The following is a 22,467-nucleotide window of genomic DNA, read 5'->3' as shown; positions in this document are numbered from 1 at the left end:
ACCAAAAGACAATGCCTCTTTGAATGCTTAAGGGAAATGAGAATTTACCAGCTTAAGTCAATAAACCCGCCCCCCGTGGAGCCCAGTAGTCATGATATTTAAAAGGGAATACATGTTAAGCAGACTAGTTCTACAGTATAGTACGTGGCATTACATATTCGACATTAATAAGGAAATAAATTGCACACATATATTTTCCCTGACCTCTAAGCTGAACATATGCAGGGGTTATTCTAAATTAGAGCAGAGGAACACAAGAGATACCGAGGGACCTGGAGCTTGTCCAACAAGCCACCCATACAGATGCGCAGTTATTGTGGAGCCAACCCAGCAGAGAAACATGGTACAAAGCAGCATGTACTGTATACTATATTGCAACATATAGTGAGATTTTAGACTTCTTAATTTCAACAAAGCATGCTCTGAAATCCTACCTACTAAATGTAAATAGCTCTGTGGCTTACTCATTATTAATTCTGTAAGCATCAAAAGCAGAAACTAGGCAGTTAACATAATCCTGTTCATGAAATGACAACATGTTCATTGCTGGGAGAAAGTCTATACAAGTATGTACAGTAGATGTTAAAGTGAGAAACAGGCACAAATCCAAAAGCACATCAACTTTAAGGCAAAATCAATTCAAATGATGGGTTAGTTACTGCCCGGAAAGAAAAATCCAGATATAAAAACATAAATAAATCCGAGAAACAGCCGGCGCCTGCATGCTTTGCAGGTATTTTTGTTTGGCATGCTGTATAAAGCTATGCTTGTAAGTGTTTCCAGATTGTCCATGAAACCTTTCTTTCAGCCGATAAACAGCACACAGTACTACTGTTTTGTTCATGGTGATGATAGTTTACTGGCATATTTCATTTTGTCACTGAATTCATTTGACCCTCATGAAATTATTACATATCTGGTATGTTTTCTATAAAGAATATTAGAGCTGTCTAATATTTTGGTGACAGTGTTTGGCTTGTTCCATTTATCTTCTGCCGTGGTAATTCTCAAAAAACTGAAATTCCAAAGTCAGTTTCTCAAATGGCTGATGAAACACTGACAAAGCAGCAGTGGTGGCAGGTTTACAAAAACATGTAAGCGCTACTTTAGGGGAAGAAATATATAACTTGCTCTCAGCCAGCATCTGCACAGACACAACTGCATGCACGTTCTCCGTCTTATTTTATATAGATCAAAACCCACCAAACTGAAAATTACAAGGTTTCGCTCACATCAAGGTGACATCACAGACCACATGTAAAATGAGCGATACTGTTTAATCATTAAGTGGCTCCCAAATAGACTATGGTTATCTTAATGTTGACATTGTTACAGAAGGCTTTGTCCTGAGAAATGAAGCATTCCAATATTCTATACTGCTGTTAAAGGCTATGAAAACATAAGGTCAGACTTCATATTCAAAAATTCCAGTCTTGTCCATAGCCAGACAAGCTAGCTGTCCAGCTACATTGATGTGAATGGAAGCTGGACTATATTGGTAGTATAATGAAACTTTTTCCATTGCATTTGAAGCCTTTTAATATAATGCCATTACCACCTTAAAGTGCAGTATGAGTCCTGCAAACACATGCTGCTAACAGTGACACATCTGCTGTGGCTGCTGCTATTAAATTACTTAGAGGTTTAAGTAGCTGTAGGTCTTGATTGCCTGCCCTTTCAGCAAGCATGTCCTCAAAGGCATGGAAGGGGGAAATTAACACTAGTTAATTAAAAAAACAGCCCTGTCACAGGACTTTGAATGCTAACTTACAACTTTCCTGAAAAAGTGCCTATTAGAGCTAAAATCTGAAGCCTCCCTTACATTATGGGCAGCAGTGTGGAGTACTGGTTAGGGCTCTGGACTCTTGACCGGAGGGTCGTGGGTTCAATCCCAGGTGGGGGACACTGCTTCTGTACCCTTGAGCAAGGTACTTTACCTAGATTGCTCCAGTAAAAACCCAACTGTATAAATGTGCAATTGTATGTCAAAATAATGTGATATCTTGTAACAATTGTAAGTCACCCTGGATAAGGGCAGACTATAAAAGGATCCAGAGGGAATGGGGTGGTGTGGGATTAGGTCTGGAAAGATGGAATAGAAAAGTACAGGGCGAAAACCAACAGTTTGGAGATATGCACAACAGATTGGAAAATTGGAAGAAATATGTCAGATGCATTATTTAGAGTTATCATCAATTTAAACAGGTCTTGTGTTTAGACAAGATTCATTTTGTAAAAGATTCTCTTCCTTATAAATGCCCAAGTTGAATTGTCAGAAATGCAGAGAAACAAATGGCTTTTTTATTCTCTGCTCGACTGGAAAGAATTTTCCACAGGCCTCCCACTTAGGCGAAGCTATCTGTGCTCAGGTGGGGTGGGGGGGGGGGGGGGGGAGCTATGTCAGAATCAAGCCTTAGATTTGGTTCCAGTTATCCTTCATTTGGAGGGCAACTGATCACTATTTCACAGGGGAATGCATTCCCTTTTTCTCCTGAACCATGCATGAATGAGACCAGTAACTTGCCACAAGTAATCTTGTCACCAGACTCAGCCAACAGTGCAGGCATGCAAACTGGAACTCTGTAGGTCCATTCATACATAATAATATCCATCTATTACACAGCGCCGGAGACTATTGTCTTATAAGTGCTTTACAGAGATAGGCCAATACATCATATGATAAATCCAAAAACAGAAACCAACATGTCAGCTGTACCTACCATTAATCATACAGCCTGCAAATATCATCACTGGGAAACTCAGCAAGTCATGGGTTGCAATATCACTAGACCAAACATTTCTGCCTAATTTGTCAGTCGCGTTCGGTTACTTTTATTTCTCCCCACAGCAAGGAACCGATTGAGCAGATAAAACAAGCCAATTTAGAAAACACTGCTTGTAATTCAAAGCTCTGGGAGAGAACTATAATACTGCTACATTTGCTGTTATAACACACTTGCTCTGTAGGCAGACTCTTGTATCGGGCGTAGAAAATCAATGCAAGTCAATATAAAAATATTGACAAGATGGGTTAACTCAGGTTTTGAAATCAATTTACCAAATCTAAATTAGCTTCAGTAACCTTTTGGCTTTTCTTAATTTTGAACAGCTTTCTTTGATGTCCAGACGGAGGATCTTTCAAACTCTATTAAACGCACAATATGTGTCTGTAATGATCTGCATCAGATTGTAGGAAGTAGTGCAAATTATGTTGTGGTAAAAAACAACTTACTGTAGGGGTGGGATTGTAGTGCATTAGGGCTATTTAAGAGCAGTAAACACCAAGTACCATAGACAGCAGGCCAGCCCAGAGACAATACTTAGTCAACAAAACATATATAAAATGTTAATTACTTAGTCAAAAGGTAAAAACAACCTTTTCTAAAGCCAGAAATATACTGTCTATTACTTTCCAAAATATGAGTCTGCTGAAGCTCATAGTGTTGCTGCATGCATGTCAAAGCCTTTGGCCTTGCATAATCTGAAAGGAAAACATTTGCTCACTATCTTAATACAAAATGAAGGTAACTTGACTTTGAGAATGACATATTGTTATATGACAGAGCAGGAGGAGTTTTGAACTTTCAATGCAGCAAAATCAAAGGAAGTAACTTAGCAGTAGCAGCACATATACTGTTTAACGAACTGTGAAATGTGTAAGGGTGAGATAAAAAAAGAGCAGGTGAAGATGCTGACAAAGAAAAGGTATGCTGTAAAGAAGAGATGGCAATAAAACAATAAAAAAAGATAAAACTGCACAGCTGATGAATGAAGGTAGCAGGTACAGCAATCCTGACGTTATGTCAGGTGTGTGAAAACAGACCTGAAGAATACAAAGGAGATGGTGAGGAGGCCCATTTAATAGGATCTCTTCTGCTTTTATTTTTGAGAGTTTGTGTATTGAACTTGAACTGGTTTCAACATCGTTCTTTCATTTCATCCTTCTTTATTTCATCACTTCTTTTGGATCTCTCTTTTGTATTAGCTGAAAACATATACTCATGTAAACCTTTAATATACTTCCTAATGTTAGTGGGTTATTAATATATATGCTATAGTGTTTGTTTTATTTTATTCAAATATCAGTGTGGGTAAACAATTCACTGGTACTGGTGTAGGGGGTACAGGTAGAATACAGTCTGACTGCTCTGTACATCTTTACAGCTATAAAATAAAAAGGAAGTAATTATGTCCTCATAATCCATGTATTTTCTATAACTCTAGTTTAGAAAAGTGAAGTTTATCAGGGAAAATCCTTCAGCCTCGCTCCAGGGCCAAAACACCTGTTGTTCCACAAGTGCAATACAAATCTTTACGATCTTTGTTTTCATGTGTGAAAACAAAGTGTCAGGTGTGCAGGACTGTCCTAAGGCCTTGACACACGATGCGATTTCAAAGCAATTGAGGGCTTGCGATCAGACAATTCTGGGTCGCAGTCAACCAGTCACAAGCATTCATTGATTTTACTCTATTTCTATTGATTTTACTCCAGAGCATTTTCCACCTGACACCTAAACCCTTTCACCGTTGAATTCTAGTACTGTAAAGTCTCCTTGGTGCTTAACAACCCCCATGTTATATATAACAGTGGTTGGACATTGACAGCACCAATATTTTATAGGATCTTCATAAATCTGATCCATACTTGAGCCACAAGAAATACTTTGTGTCAGAACAGTCAGTTTCTGCATTGACTTGGACCAGAAAGTTTTCTATTATTTATTATTATTATTATTATTATTATTATTATTATTATTATTATTATTATTAATAATTAACTACGAACAACATAGGAGACATTGTTCTGCAATGTGTACTGTTGTGGGAAAAACATTCCTATAAAATGCCTTTACTTCTTATAGTATCTGTTTGGCATATGACCTTCATAGAACCCTCGCAGCCTTCTAATTCTACTTCAAAGCTATTAGCAATGCAAGACTTGAATACAAGTTACTGCAATCATCTGTACAATATGTCAAAATCCATGCACATGCTCACACTGGAAAGACTTGAAAAAAAAAAAACAGACAAGACTCACAAAGTTGCTCAACCATACATGCTGATCTTTGGCATCCTGACTGACCCCCACACTTAAATGATTATATTAATACTGTGAAAAATGGACATTGACAGATCAAAGACATTTTTGGAGTATGATTTTTCCCGTTCTTAGCGTGCTACATAAAAATAAGTAAATTAATACATTCATTTTCAAACTTCAATTGATATTGGTTCTTTCAAGGCCATTCAAGTTATTCCATCACTACTCAAGAGTAACATCCCGAATATTTACAGATTGCTGAAGTAAGTACCACTAACACAACTGAAGAGTACTGGGTAGCTATTGCTGGTCACTGCTTTTCAGTCATGTATCGCACACAGCATGGGGAGTCTGAGACAGAACTCTACATTTTAATTAAAAAGACAAAAGCAAAAAAAAAAAAAAAAAAACCCTGCAAACTAAAATGAAAAATATGTTTGTGGTGTGGCTGAAAAAAACATATGAAACATATCAAAGCTTTATAATTTTCCCAACACTAGTGTTTTATTAGGTTATCACGAGTGAGGTACAGTGCATCTAACCTTGTTATAATAAAATCAATGAATGTATCCTAAAAACAAATGCAGAGAAATGGAGATGGAGACCAGGATTTTTGGTCTAAAAAATGCCTAATGGGGAGGGTAGTAAGTAGCACCATTATAAAGCAACAACCCTGCATCATGTTTACAGAGTGAAAAACATGGGCAGCCAATGACATTCAAACGAAGGCAACGAAGAATAAACTAGGCTGTAGCAGGAATCCAGTGTGTGCAGACAATATAAATTGCCACACCAAAATATGCATTATAGAAAGTGTGGAACTGACATAAAAGGGAACAGAAAGAAAATGTCACTTACAATCTGAAAAACAGATGCCCCTAAATATATATTCCTGGGCAGAATCGGAGAGAAGGTCTTCAGATAACAGTGGAGCAACTTGAGAGGCTGAATTGCAATACATGAGCAACATATTCTGTGTAATATAAAGTTCCTTTTAAGACAAACATAATGCTCTTAGACCCAGGAAAGTGACCTCCAGCAGTTACATTAGTACATGTTCCTGCCTGTACGGTTTATATTTTGGGTATATGAGCTTTTAATTATATATCTTGATAAATATCTGACCCTTGGAAAACATTCTTGTTGTTTGACAGAAATCATAGGTATAATCAAGTACAGTAAAGAAGTTAAGATTTGTGGTTGACTGTGTACTGAAATGCCCTTTCTGTCACACAGAGATAGAACAAATGAGATGGCATGATATAAAAACTATGGTTTTTCTGTTTTTGGCAAAGCATAATGAAGTCACTACATTGGAACAAGACAATGCCCACCAGCTGCACCTTCTCTCAAACCCTACTATTTAACTTTGGTCTCCACCACAGTGCAGTGCATGTGTTATTCTGACTATCAGGAGTAACATGCACATTCAATATGGTCGTTGTTGTAACCAATTGTATTGACATGCTAAATGCCTTTGGGAACCAAGGATGAAAATTAAATATACAGCACTCCCTCTTACCAAGACAAGCCTTTATACAGCAGAAAAGTTTAAACACAACACAGTCTCTGAACTAAGGCAAAAATACCAATAAAAATATGTCTAACTCAGCAGTACTAGACCCAACACTGTGAAGACATTCTTACAAATAAGTATAAATGATAAAATCCTTGGTAAAAAAATCAAACTATTGAAAGATGAATGATGTATGTGAGAGAGAGAGAGAACTGCAATAATGAATGATTCATATTTTCTTCATAAAACACGGACTGGTTTCCATGATCAAACAATTTAAGACAGTAGCCTACTCTTATTTTTAGACTAAAATATTAGGTGTATGAGAGCCAGCTGCCAGCTACATATTGTTATAATAATCCTTTTCCACATACAAAAACATTAAATATGTATTCCTCTTGTTTTTTTTCAAAGCAGCGGAAGCTGAAGGTTTAATGTATTAGCTGTTTGTCTACAGTGTTGTTCCTAAAGAATTGCCCTGTTGCTCTGCAGCTCCCTGATTATAGTATAACAGCGTTCATTAGTCATTGCAAATAAGGTTTGGTGCCACCTAATTTACATTCTCAGTGCAAATAATTGGCATTTCATGTAACAATTATTCTGTGAACTTTCAAACTTGATACATGGGCACATCAAGACTGCTTTTATTTGGTTTACAGTTCTGAGAAGTACAAACAGGAGTTGTTTTCTTTTCTTCACTCTTATTTTCATTACTAAGCTATTCTCCTGTAGTATTCTTTAACAGCTTGGGAAATCAAGACTCTTGTAATTACTGTAGACATTGTGAGCAGCAGTGAAGTTTCCCTTGCGAGTGAACTGTCGCTGAAGGGAAAACATTGACACTGAAAATGTATAATGACTCAAAACTTCTTGTCAAATAAATAAAGACAAAAAGCAGACTTGATATGGAGTTGAGGGGGAAAGTAAATAAAACTAAAAACATTAGCACATTCATTTGCCTTAATAAGTACACTGCTATTCCCCCACCTGCAAGGAGTGATGAGTTGCAAGTGGCAAGTGGCTCTTTTCTCTTGTGTCTCCCTTTCCATAGCCTTGAGTAGGCAGCAGACACAGTAACGAATGAGCTGTTTGCAGGTAAATTCACAATGGAATAGCATGCTGAGCCCTTTTACACACTTTACTTGGCACAGAAACCTAATTTCTCACTTGCAGAAAGTGATCCAAACTTTTGAAACGGGGTGTCAGAGGTACAGCTCCACAAGGTATCCGATAACTCTGCAAACACTTGTAAGCATCATTAATCTTAAAGCTTCTAACAGACTAAATGCATGAGCAACAGAAATAGAGAAACCCAAGTAACAAATAAGTGTTGAACACCTGTCGATGTGCTGAGTATACAATGCCCATGTGAACTGAGAGAATTTACAGCACAAAGAATGAATGGCTGCTGATTTGTATTTTTTTTAAATCCCTATGCTACTGGGTTCAGTACAGAGATCACCTTTATTTTGCATGCTTAGTTTCCATGCTTTTACATGGCGGATGTCTTTTGACTCATACACAGCACGGGACAGTGGCTAAAGGAAAGGGTGATAAAACAGTATTTATCAGAAAGGGTGTGAATCCACAGGCCCTTACAGGAAAATATGAAAAATACTGCAGTATTGATCTGAAAAGATATAACATAAAATAAAAGTGGGCTTAAACCACATGCAGAACACCTATTGTTCTGACAGCCCATCTGATCGAGCATTAACAGGGAGCAGAGGCTCAATCCCAAGTTACTTCTTCTAATGAAATGTATTCTAAATAGGCTAGATACAGAAATGTGTAGTCCTCCACCCACAATCTACAAGAACACACACATCAAATGGTTTAGTAATGACTAATGTGGCCTGGGATAAGATTAGACAATACATTAATTAACTGATTAATAATCTAAGAGGCACCATATTTCTTTAATGAACATGTGCAGAGATAAATTCCTTGCTGGCAGAACCTTTTGCTTTGCAGCTGTTACTGTGGCTTCCAGTTAAACTTCCCAAATGTATTCTCTCTATTGTGAGACACCTATTGTGTCTCTGGATTTCTGTTTTTGTATTCCAGACAAGGACTCAAGGACCTACAATACCTGGTATTGCAATGACAGTAAAATAACCAAAATGTAAATGTATTAATTGTACAGGTTTTTATTCTTGTTGACATATCTCATAGTTTCAAATGTTGTATATGATGTTTAAATCCGTAATACTGTATGTGAATAAAGTTTGTTTGTGGAATCTAAAAATACAATGCATGGTACAGAAGTTAAAAAAAAAAATACAGCATATACAGTAAATTATGGAACAGCAGGAACAAGGTATAGTGGCAGATGCCATCAGTTTACTGTCATTAGGGAACTTCTTATATAGTTCAACTGTTTTGTTTCTGATTTGGCTTATTATCTCAAGCCATGACACTGGGACCCACGCTACCATTACAATCCTGGAGACAAAACACTTTGGATGCTGGTTATAGTGATGAAATAAACTATTGCATGTCATCGGAATAAAACAATGCCCTTTAATCTATGCAACTGCAGTATCGTATTAGAAACTATGACATTTGAAATGAGTTTAGAACATAAGGAAGGTTACAAAACGAGAGAAGGCCATTCGGCCCTTCTTGCTTATTTGGTTGTTAGTAGCTTATTGATCCCAGAATCTCATCAAGCAGCTTCTTGAAGGATCCCAGGGTATCATTACTGGGGAGTTGTTTCCAGGCTCCCACAATTCTCTGTGTAAAAAAGTGCCCTCTACTTTCTGTTCTGAATGCCCCTTTATCTAATCTCCATTTGTGACCCCTGGTTCTTGTTTCTTTTTTCAGGTCGGAAAAGTCCCCTGGGTTGACATTTTAGAATTTTGAATGCTTGAATCAGATCGCCGCGTAGTCTTCTTTGTTCAAGACTGAATAGATTCAATTATTTTAGCATGTCTGCATATGACATGCCTTTTAAAACCAGGAATAATTCTGTGACCAGAACTGAACACAATATTCTAGATGAGGTCTTACTAATTGTATTGTAAAGTTTTAACATCTCTTCCCTTGACTTAAATTCAACACTTTTCACTATATATCCAAGCATTTTGTTGGCCTTTTTTATAGCTTCCCCAGGTAAAACCATGCTGTCTCCCAGGATACTGTTACCATGCAAGTAATTTTCCATTTTGGATCTTATTATAGTTTCCATAAGTTTCCATATAATAGAAGTCAGGCTTATTGGTCTGTAGTTACCTGGTTCGGTTTTGTCTCCCTTTTTGTGGATCTGTATTACGTTTGCAATTCTCCAGTCTGTCGGTACAACCCGTGTCAAGAGACTGTTGCATGATCTTGGTTAGCGGCTTGTAAATAACGTCTTTCACTTCTTTGAGTATTATTGGGAGGATCTCATCCGGCCCAGGGGATTTGTTTATTTTAAGAGCTCCTAGTCCCTTTAACACTTCTGCCTCTGTTATGCTAAAGTTATTTAAAACGTGATAGGAACAGGTCGACATGTGGGGCATGTCGTCCATGTCCTCTTATGTAAAAAACTTGTGAAAAGTAATAATTTAATATATTTGCTATTTTTTTCTCTTCATCTATGATGTTGCCATTTGTATCTCTTAGACATTTTATTTGCTCCTCAAATATTCTTTTGCTGTCATATTATTGGAAAAACTTTTGGAATTGGTTTTAGCCCCCTTGGCAATGTTAATTTCTATCTCTCTCTTGGCCTTTCTAACTTCCTTTTTTACTTCAGCTTGCAGTTTCAAGTACTCTTTCTGTGTACTTTGTTCTTGGTCCCCTTTAAATGCTCTGTAAAGTGCCTTTTTCTCTGAACATTTTTTTTAAATTGATCTATTAAACCATTTTGTTTTAGATTTTGATTTGTCTACTTTTGGCATGCATTTGTTTTGCGCCTCTAGTACTACATTTCTGAAAAAATAGCCATCCTTTCTCTGTGGATGTTTTCTCTATTTTACTCCAATCTACTTCTGTTGGTCTGTTTAATTCCTTCATAGTTTGCCTTTTTTTAAATTGTAAACCTTAGCTTTAGTTGTTATTTTTGGGGTTTTAAAAAGCACTTCAAATGAGACCATGTTGTGATCTGAGTTTGCCAATGGTTCTCTGACCTCTGTTTTAGTTATTCTGTCTTTGTTATTTGAAAAGACTAAAAGTTTACATTATCTCCAACTTTGCAGGTTGCACTTTAATTAATGAAAGCTGCTTTAATCCCCCATAATAACATTATATGTGATTAACTGACAATACTACTGTTGTATTTCGATGATTGTTTATTAAGTGTGAACTGGAAATCTAATACACTGAATGTATATGTGATCTAATTGTAGAACTTCTTCAAATAAGATGTAACATATTAAGGATATAGTTCTATTATATTACATACTTTAATTGATGCTCAATAAATATTTGAGTAAACTCACTACGACCATGTGTGTAATTACTAATGATTAACTATTGTTGTCAGGTGCAGTATGTAGAAAATGCCTGAGATGCACCTTTTTTACCATTTACTCTGATGAAGACGTGTTTGTCGAAACAAGTTCGTAAAATACTATTCTGATCTGATAATTTAAGAATAAAGTTTGTTTACAGCCATTCCTCCGTACTAAGCTTTTTATTTTGTGTCCTAACACCCACTGCCACAAAGCATTACCCACACACTGTTGAATAACCCTTTACTTCTGTACCAACAACTGCAGATTACCATTTATTTCATAACTCGGGAAAGGAATTAAGTTAAATCAAATACACAGGCCACTGCCTTTGAGGCTCTGTGTCACTTCCTGTTTGTGTCACTTACCCGCACCACTGCACTGCCACTGCGGCCACAAGAGCTCACGTCAGACGCAGCCATCAAATCAATTATAACAGCCTGCCATTGTCTTACAGAGACAACAAATGATTGATAACAAAACCTCCCTACCTTCAGTCTTACAGCAACAAAACACTCCATGCCTGCTATTACTGATAGCTGTCATAAATCAATAGCAATTTCATCAGTCAGGGAGAAGCTGTCAGCCTTACTCATTCCATCTGTTTTCACATTCTTTTCAAGGCTTGTGAGCAGAAGCATTATAGACAAGGTATGGCCTTCTCACTGTACTCCTTTCCACCACTACCATTTAAAATACACTGTATTAGTTACTATCAAAAGTATTCGGCTAGAGGAATCCTGCCCCAAACATACAAGCAGTGGGCATAAAGCCTCAATATTAATCAATACAGTCTGGTCTTCCACTACCCAGTGTAGCACAGTTCCAGAAACAGAGACTGTCTGCCATTCTCAGTGATGGGAAGTGTATTAAATGCCAGGCTTCAACCAAAAGATTCATCTAAAATCAATGAATCACCTGAATTGAACACTCACATTCTTTCTTTTTCTTAATGATGAATGATCATTCCTTACCCCTATCACTTTTGAAGCAGAATGAGGCCCCCTTTTAAAGTAGCAGCTGCTCACAAAGGCTATATTTGCAATCCTTCAACAACTGTGGGCTAGTAACAGGATGTCAAATGAGTGGAGGTTTATGGCAAAAATACAGTTGGCTTGTAAAAACAATGTGAAAGGTTTAATATGCATTTAAATAAGATACAATATTTTTTGTATTACTCTAGATTTGTTATTCCAGGAGATGAGAGAAGCCATTCTTAATATAATGATCTACTTTGTGCTGCTGAGAGATGCACTCTTCACTTCATCTCTGTTCGTGCAAAATAACCAAATAATTATCCTCCAAAGAGGTTTTGATGAAATGCTTCACATTTCTTATGTGTTTTCTTAATAGATTTGCATGTGCTTCGACAGGGAGCTGAAAATGAATATTTATTGTAAGCAGGGTACAAAACAGAATTTAAGACAGTGGCACTTCTATTCCACAGTCCTAACTGGTGAACACTACTGTTTGTTAAACTGTATTATTGGTTTTCTTCTTCTGCACTTTACTTCCATTTCTCAGTTAAGACATTTTCAAAAATTCTTACAAAAACAAAATATTCAATACGTAAGAGAGAACATTACTGCATTATTTCCAGAAAGCTGAAAAAAATATGCAATAATGGATTGCTAAAACCTCAAATGCTCATTTTTCACTGGAAGGGAAGAAACAGCCAGTCTAGCAGGTTCTTGTGGGAGTATTAGTTAACATTCTCAAGCATTCTTTAGCAGCGAATGATAAATCATTAATATTTTGGATATGGGATGGAAAATTGCCTGCAATCTTCAAAAGGGCCCCAAGTTGTAATTGATGTCTGGTAAATAACTTACAATTCTGGATACTTTCAAATAAATCCTGCATTTAAAAATAATACAAATAAACAATTCTGCATAAAAGAAATATAATAATCATTTCTGTTTATTTCTTGCATAAATGTAGGACTTGGTTAAAAATATATATATAATGGCTTAAGTTACATCCAAGTGTTATAGATGCAAACATCAATAAGATTCACCCCACATGTGCTTTAGTGGTGAAGGCACTCACCAAAATGTTAGTCATTATTACAAATTAATGTTTATAAATGTTGTACCAGTTACAATTTACTATGACCATTTTCCTTGAAGCGATATGCATGGCAGTGCTTTTCCCAGGTGAGCCATTCGAGGACCTCGCTTTCTTTTTTTTTTTTTTTAACCTTCCTTAGTTTCCTTAGAAATGCATCATCTGGTGTTATCAGATTAAACTCCACAAAGAAATACATATTACAGTTTCCACAGCTGTAGCTCAAGTTATTATTACATTGCTGTGGCCAAACAGATCAGGATTACTTATTTATTTTTATTTTTGGCACGGACGTGTTTTATCTTCAGGAGATTTGTCCCCCAGATACTTACCAAAGCATTGTTATATTAACTGTGATGTCAGATCACTGACTGAAGTGAAGAGAAAAACAACTTTTACCATGTTAAGATGTACTTTTTACAAAGATACCGCTCTGCCTTAAAGTTGGTAAATGATTCATTAATCTTTGTATTTCAAGAATTTATGTTGTATGTATATTTATGGGCTTAACTACCGTTTAAAGTGCAGTTCAAAGTAGTTTAAGAGCATAAACCTGTTTTATTAAGAAGAATGTCAGTACAGAAAACTATAAGATGTCTTTCCTTACTGCATCGCCAGGTTAAAGATATGGTGGCCTGCAAACACTCAAGTTAAAGACTTGGTCTTTGCTGTTTTATGGCATAGAGAACTTTATTATGTTGTGTGTGATTTATGGCAGGGAGGCTTCAACAGTGAAGTCTGTTTCTGCTGGGGATGCTGACACCATTTATTTTCATTCTTCGTGAATATAAAATGTATCTAAAATAATAAAGAGATGGAGATGTAAGATTCTACTACTAGTGCCATTGTGGTAGCTACATGAGAGCTATAATAAGATAACAGGCTGAAAGTACAGCTTCTACTTATAAGGTGATTATGTAATAACCTGCTGTTACAATGTTTTCAGAATAGCAACAACCTTTTGGGGGGAAAAGTCCATACTCAAACTAAAAAGTTAGAATCACCTCATGAGCTTTTAAATAAACTACTTGTAGACAACTACATTTACATAAGGGTTAGATTGCAGGTGTGATGCTATTATTTATCTTTGATATACACTACAGGCTTTAAGATTGATGTCTGACTAAGATTTCTGTTCTCTCCTATTTCTGGATTTAATAAATGTCTACTATTAACTGAACTTTCCTTGTGTCTAGTGTGTGTGTTCACAGTAAGTCATGGAAATATTTCAGATTGGAAACTAAATACAACCTACAACCCAAAAATGCCTATAGTGTTTGTTATATTTTCTTAATACTAAAATTCAACAAAGACCTTCTGGGAAAAAAAACAAAAAACAAAAAAACAAAAATAGTCAGCTGTATCATATACTGATCTCAGAATGAAATTTGTTTTCTCTAGCTGTTATCATCATGCACGTCATTATCATGGTTCGTATTACAGGTCAGTTTCAACAACCGGGGTTCAGATTAGCAAAAGTGAACAGTATCTTGTTACCAGAATGACCATTAACTGCCTGCTTTGGATATATAAGGTTTTTCCGGTGAGAGATAAAAAAAATACCCATTAAGGAGTCCCAGTGTGAATAATTTTCTTACATGATGGAGAGCTGGGCCTGCTAAAGCATACCTCTGTGGGCTCAAACACAGCTTGTAACAACCTAATGAGCCCTTTAGCCTCAGGCCACATCAGATTACCCATGCCGAGGGCTGGAACAAGCAAAACCCTTGGTATCTGAACTCTGTCTTCTTTAACATCTCTGAGTTGTGCCCAGGATTAAAGAAACGGCTGTAAAGATTTGACTTAGAAACGGTCTCTCTAGGATTGGTGTCAAATTAAATCTCGGTGTCATCAGCCTTTCTTCCCAACAGGTTTTGAAAGTCCCAGATCAACAGTTGTCAGTGCTTCAGCCAAGCTGTGCTTTTGCCTACAGTAGCACTGCGAGCGCTGACGGCTGCTCAAACTATTTCTTTAAACAGAGCAGCCGGCAGCCTTCAGCACAAGTGCTTTTGGGGGCACATCATGCTGTTAGCCCAAAGACTCAGAAAGCGGTACAACTGTGCTAGTTAAAGGAAAGACAGAAGGGACAACAAATGGCTACGATTAGCATTCCCCCTCCCTCCCCCATCCTCTACCTTCTGCATCTGAAATTGTCACCATGGCAACAGTTGCATCATAGGACCCAGGATAGCTCTGTAAAGTGCTGTACATACTTTTCATAACACAATCAGAAAGCTTTTTATGATTAAGGGAAACAAAAAAAAAAAGAAAAAAAAAGAAAGATTTACAGTAAAATGCAGGTACTGTCTTTTCAAGACAGAAAGGAATTAATGACTGTCTACTGCCAACAACAGTGATACTATTTTTCACGACGATTACTAGTGGTGCAATCGGCAACCTAATTTCTTATTTGATTATCGATAGGCATTTATCAACGATAATCAATGCATTGACGTTTTATATTTCAAAATAAAGAACAAACATTAGTTTGTTTGTTTTTTTAACAGAAGATCCAATAACTATCCAATAACTAAAAGGTATATATGCTGTGTTCTTGTCACTTTAGTGCTAAAAAAATGCATAGACTCACCAGTTAAGCAACTCAACTCATTTTACACGGGTATATCCAACGCGAATGTAGAGGCCTAAAGTGCGTATCCTAGCAACACGCTGACGTTCTTTATCTACTGTACTAGCTAAAAGAAGCACACTCAATGTTTTAATGCAAACCGCCAACAGGACACTTAAGAACAGATGATCAATAAATCGATGCACCACTAACGATTTTTGGGTGAAGCCAGTAAAGATACAGACAGGCCCTCAGCTTAGGAAATCACGCTAGTTCTAATGACAGCATATCTGAAGGTGCGGTGCCCTTTGTGAAGCTGAAACTAGAAAGGAAGGAGGCAAGCCCGTACAAAATACTTAATACAGAGCCATTACAGCGACAGAATTGTCTGTTTTACTGTACTGTATGTGGGAGGGCTGTGCCAGCATGGAAAGCTAAGATAAGGAGACTGTATGATTCAATTAGCACAAAGTGTACATAGCTGTTAATTTATGGAAAATTCACATTAGCTAGAATTAAATTTGTCAGAATTAAACTGATTCTAGTTAATCTGGATTACGATTTGCTAACTGTTCCTGCTTGTGGTTCTTTCTACTTCGTAGTAAAAAGCAATAGGAACCCATGCAGCTTTCTGCTTTTGGGTTGGGCACTTAATAAACAGAGCTGTACTGTGAGTCAGTAGGTACACTGCTGGCGTCTCCCAGTCACTTCATTATAATGCCAATGGCTCAGTACTGACTCAAATCATCATGTGGATTTCTGTGATCAAGCTTTCCATTTCAAAATTCGTTCTGCTGATAATACATCTTTTCCTGGAGGAAGCATAAGGTTATTAATGAAAAGATAACCAGAATTTCTTAGAAGCACAAGCAATTTTAGATTATTTAGTCGTCTGCTAGTTCTCTTTCAGCTCAATTGTGGATGCCGATTAAACTTCTCAATTTGGCTTGCCAGTTCCATGCTAAATAGTTTCCACTCCAGATGGCTTACCCGCTATGGATATATCCCTCAGCATCGCACTGTATCTCAGTATAAGACATTTTGCAGAACATTTATAACAAAGGTCATGCAAGTCAGATTTAAATCCTGGTCTTGCTGATATTCACAGTTAATAATACAAATTAATAAAAATAAATAATTCCACATGTGAAACTTTGAATTGATCTAAGACCTATACTTCTGCGAAGCAGCTGCATACTGGAAATAGGCTGCTAATACTGAAAAGTTTCAGAGGTTTCACAGAGATTTGCTGCCATAAGCATAAGCAAAAGAAAAACTCATCTCAATCTGTTATACAGTATGTATGGATATTAAACAGACATTAATGAATTATAGTTTTGCGAGATCTGACATTGGGCAACCTTTTTTTTTTTTTTATATTTCGGTGGATCTCATTTTGGAATCTCTCGGGCATTCATTAAAATCCACCAGCATCAGTGGACGAATCACACAATTCCAGATTATGCAGTGTTGCTAAGCAGGTGCAGAGGTAGCGATGGAGAAATACATCAACACATTTTGAAAAGAAGATACAAAAATAAACAAAAACAAATAAACTTTGGTTCCGATTCTAACTAGCCTATTTTTCAAACACTTTTTCCGTATAACGAACTGTAAAATGTAAAAATGACAAAAACAAGCCTCCCAAAGTTAACTCTCCAGCTCCTCCAGATATATTAAGCAATTGATTTATTGACAGGAAGCTCCTTTCTGCACTGAATGTCAAATACTACCGATTTCCATATCCCTACATTCAATGTATGTTTTGGCTATTTTCCCATGACTTGCTGGGTTATTAAAATCAGCCCTTCCTCAGCTGGCAAACGGAGAATGATCTCATTTACTTTCCATTACTGATCATTAAAATCGTGCTACACAGTCCCTATTCCTTATTACTAGTTAAGCTATCTGGTTGTGTCAGATGTGTAATGTCAGGGTGCAGAACAAGAACTGTAAAGAAGCTTCATTCCCTGGAAGCTCAGCTCCATTCGACTTTCAAAGCAAAACTGGTTAATTCTATAGGGTGATGCAAAACTTTTGGCCATAGCTGTGCTGTAGATTTAATAACCTCAAACTCTTGTGCTAGTAATGTTATACATTATGACAACTGCATGAGCAGCTCTATCTGGATAATTACAAATGAATGATAACTAGAACCAGCACTGATGAAGGATGCTTAAAAAGGTGTGCTAATTGTCTTGACATGCAATGATGCTTTATACTGACGTCTGCCAGGTCTAGAGAATGCAGGGGATGAGGAAGCACTTCAAAAGTCCATACCCCTCCCAGCTGCCTTTGATGAAGCTCTGAAAGAGAAGTGATTCAAGGACCCGCTGAGGTATTTTTCCAGCAGGCAGTTGAAGCACTTCAGAAGACATAATATCAGTCAACTGTGAACGTTTGATCTATCACAGTATTTTAGGAGGAAATTACATTACAGGGGTCGATTTTAAGGCTTGTCCGTTTGCTTGGGACAATCAAAAAATGTGGACGGACAAGTGCTTCCAACGTATTTGGCTACATAAATACATTTTAACAAAGTCTTGTATAATGAAAGCTGACACTTCCTGTAGTGGTGTGTGCTGGCACCTGTACAGTGCTAGTACTAAAGATCAGAGATGCTGGGAACCAGCGAACGCTACTTCTGCAACGTACATACTGTAACAACGTACCTCGTATCTTACCAAGCAATTTGCAGTTTTAGTCAGCCGAGCGCAGTACTATTATGGGATGTAGATGCACGTCCCGCAGGTGACTGTACGTCTAAACGGGAGTTGTATTTCGTCGTTGTGGGACGAATCGTAATAGTTCTGCGTGTTTTACATTTATTTTGCTGTCCTGAAATTCAAGTCAAGTACAGGCATCATCATATAGCCAGGGTGTTATTGCTTTCATAATCTACTGTAAGAGGTTGAACAGTATTGTTCATTAACCACAGTTACCTGACATTCAGCAGCACAGCTTGTGTTTAGGGTGAAGCGGTAATAATATAGTTCTCGTCATCCTGCTTAATTAAGAGGTTACCTTTGTTCCTGCTCCCTTTTCTATTTGTATATATAATTTAACACAGATACAGCTGCTGTTCTGCACCAACAGGTGAAGGAATGTATAACATTCAGGCACCCTTCTACCCATGTTACATTACAATAAGCAGCAAGTACATGAATAGAACTATCCTCACAATCTTTCAAAACATTCCTACACTTTTTTTCATAAGAAATTAATTATAATAGCGGAGGATATGCTGTGTGTACACAGCATGCCTGGACCTTGTATTTCTGAGATAGTCTAATACCTCACTAAGAGATACTGATAAATCAAGCCTTTATGAATATTACAATATTCAGACACACAGTTCTTTAAAAAAAAACAACAACAAAAAAAAATCTTCTTGTCAAACTGAAAGCTGTTTTTCTATCCAATGCCACGTGTTGATAAAAACAGTGCCTGCCCCATTCAGGGTTAAAATGTCTGTGTCTATCACACCCAAGAGACCCTTGCACTACAAGAAACCATTAGAAGAATCAAACCATTTATATTCACTTTACACTCTGTAATACTGTAGCATCAACTTCCAATTACCACTTCCCTGACAATAATTTCGAAGTTACTGAACTTAAAATAAATCTTTTTTTGGGAACAAAGTGCTATCTTTATCGACTTTGAGCAGATACATTTGAGCATGAAAAGGAATTTTCTTAAAAGCTTAACTGACTGTTGGGCGTATTATTACATACATTTTTTTAAATAAACCATTTTTCAAGGTTTTTTTTACAGAAAAAAAAAAGTTTGAAAATTCTGTTTGCTGGGTCCACCAAAAGATGCCTGAGCAGAAAGCTTAATCCTCAATATAAATTGTTGTGCTTGGAAACCTCAATTCACCACAAGGTTGTGGACTCCCTGCTGTGGGAAGTAGGCACACTGACAGCAATCCATGCGAATAGAAGCCAGTGTGGCTCAGTACAGTTAAGTGCTCTGTTCTAGTTTGTCAGCCGTCTCTGCACTACCAGTTTGAGTACCAGCAAGGGGGCTCAGCTGATGATAAGTGTCCTGGTCTTGAAGACATGGCTCAGTGGTGACGCAGTAATGAAGTGGGCAGCTGCTTCCCTCTAGAGACCCCAATAGAGAATGAATTCAATTTCTGTACAATACTGAAGCGGTGGCCCATACTGACAGGCAGCAGGAAGCTGCTGTTGTCCTCTGCCCTGGTAGGTGTGGTTATTTTAGGATTCCTATGATGAGGTTTTGTATAAAATTGTAACCCATTGATTCTCAAATTATAATACAAAAATTATATTATGATAGTTTTGTAAACAAAATGCACAAAAGCAGACACAATTATGCCAAATAGAGCATCCCTGTAATATAGGCGTTGTATCTCATAGTATATATTCTGTCAAAATGTACATCATGAATAACATAATATAAAACAGCAGCCTGCTGGCTTTCTTTTGTTTTGTTCTTAAATACATAAAACAAAACAGGGTTACAGGCCATCCAAATACAGTACTACCATTCAAAAACAATGTTTGCACTCTGGCCTCAAGTGTAAACCAAAATGTACATCAAATGAATACACCATGACTCTGTAAATTACAAGTAAATATATCTTCTCAGTGGGCTTTCTTGACAAGCAAAATACATATACATGTGCATGTAAACAGCCAGTATAGGAATGCTTACAAAACTTAATGAATCAAGGATTTTGTGAACTAAAAAGTGAAAGGGTTACAGAATAAAATGGAAAACTGTGACCCCTGACATGCACACATCATTTTCATAGGTAGTTATTTAACATATGTTCTGAATACCAGAATAATCATTCTTGCGAAGGTTGTATATGTATAGAAAACAAAAAAAATAGCAACATATTCTGAATTGGTATAAAACTGTAGTAGGGCAATGCAGGTGTTAGGTCGCTGGGTGAGAAACACTTCAGCCATGTGTAACAGAAAGCTGTGATTCCATTTGTGTTCTGCAGCACGTCTGTGCAGGTGTAATATGTCATTAAAATGTAATGCCCAAGTGATCTTTTTGGGGGAAATTTTGAGCTCATAAAAGCCATAGTTTAGGAACCCTGTAGCATGGACAATGGAAAGGCTTGGAGGTGTCAGTGTCAGACATGCTGCAATGAAGGTCTTTACCACAAGTCATTCTTTCCTGCAGCATCATCAGAGATTATAGTTTGAGCAGGGGATTGAACAGCCTCAAAACTATAACGCACAGCATGTTTTGTGTATTTTTGTGTACTTAGCAGACTAAACAACTAAACATCAACATATACTGCCATGCCTTGCCAAATCATCCACCCTGTCCTCACACTTGAGACAAGCGTAGGAGACGTATTCAAGACAGCCATACTGGAAAGAGACAAGCATAGGAGACGTATTCAAGACAGCCATACTGGAAAGAGACAAGCGTAGGAGACGTATTCAAAACAGCCATACTGGAAAGATGCGTGGAAGTCGAACCCAGGATCATGTTGCACGTGTGTAATGGCCTCCATTACTGCCATGGTTGGCATACCTGTGAGCCAGCGAGACTTTCTATACACATGCTGCTTTCATTACTCTCTGTCGCAGTCTGCACAGTGCTTGTAGAACAGAACAACATTAAATCTTATCTACAGCAATAAAACATATAATTGATATTCAGTGAACAACAACAAAAAAAAACAACATGTTGAAACAAAAAGGTTGCTGAACTTGTTTTGTTCATGTTCATTAACAAAAGTTTACAGGCAAAAAAAGCTAAGGAAATAGGGTTTTCTGGCCATAACAAATGTGGAGTTGGTGCAAATGGAAGCAAGGATAAACAAAAGCTCTGGACTGCACTGAGAAATAATTGGCTGCATTCAGTTGTAGGCCAGTGGCTGGAAAGTGGAAAGGAAGCTGACCTGGAGCAATGCAGAAAGCCTGCAGACTGATTACTCAGTAAACTGCAGCCAAAAGAAGGCAGAAGCAAGAGCCAGGCTGAGAGCAGCCCCTCGCAGCAGTGTGCTGTGCCCTGTGAGACTTCACTGGAAATCCCTTAATGCACTGTGCCCTTCATTTATTTTTGCTGCTGGATATCTGTGTACAGTTAGCTACGTGATGGTTTTGCTGTTGCTTTGCCAATGAGGAATAAAACAAAAGTAAACTTTAAAATTGTATATATCTATATATTTTGTTTTCATTATATTTAGTACAAAATACTAAAATATAGTTGATTTGCTTTGTAAATGAACTGTGATTATATATATATATATATATATATTGTAGCGTGCACGGGGAAAGGCAGCAGTAGGGCTGGTAGGGCTATATGTATGTATGTATATATATATATATCCTTTTTATTATTTTTTTTATCTTTTTTATTAATGCTTTAAGATTTAAATTATTTGAGGGATTGAAGATATTTCAAATTATAAAAGGCAACAGCTTTTTTTGTCAGGATGAACAAACTAACCATGAAAAGGACTTTAAAACCTGCATTCATATTTAATTTGAAACAGCTCAATGCTGAACAGCAGCAGAAAGTCCAGTTCAATATCATCAGTTCCTGACACTCTTTGTCACCCGGCAAACTGGGGATAATATATCTGTTGTTATGTAGTAAGTTGGTACACAGTTTCTTTTTTAACTGCAATTAAAATTCTGTAACTCTGGATGTACATAACCTGCTGAATCATTCAATTAAAAAAGAAGAGCAGTCAATGCACTTGTTACACTGATGTGAATCACCTACTGTATGAAATTCCCATTCTGCAGTACATGTTGATGCACGCTACTTGAAAAGTAAATTATTCCCTGGCTGATGATGATATGGGCAGGCAATTGCAGTCAGCTTTGGGGCTATC

At 37.1% G+C, this 22,467-nt stretch overlaps 1 protein-coding gene across 4 annotated transcripts in view; it reads right to left on the bottom strand.

Moving 5' to 3' along the window:
* Window positions 1–22,467, bottom strand: part of LOC117406999 (protein diaphanous homolog 3-like) — a 279,229-nt gene that overhangs the window by 22,839 nt on the left and 233,923 nt on the right. The window lies entirely within an intron of this gene.

This window comes from Acipenser ruthenus, chromosome 8 (assembly GCF_902713425.1).
Source record: "Acipenser ruthenus chromosome 8, fAciRut3.2 maternal haplotype, whole genome shotgun sequence".
Lineage (NCBI taxonomy): Eukaryota > Metazoa > Chordata > Actinopteri > Acipenseriformes > Acipenseridae > Acipenser > Acipenser ruthenus.
Note: the sequence above shows the minus strand (reverse complement) of the source record. Positions and strands in the feature narration are given on the sequence as shown.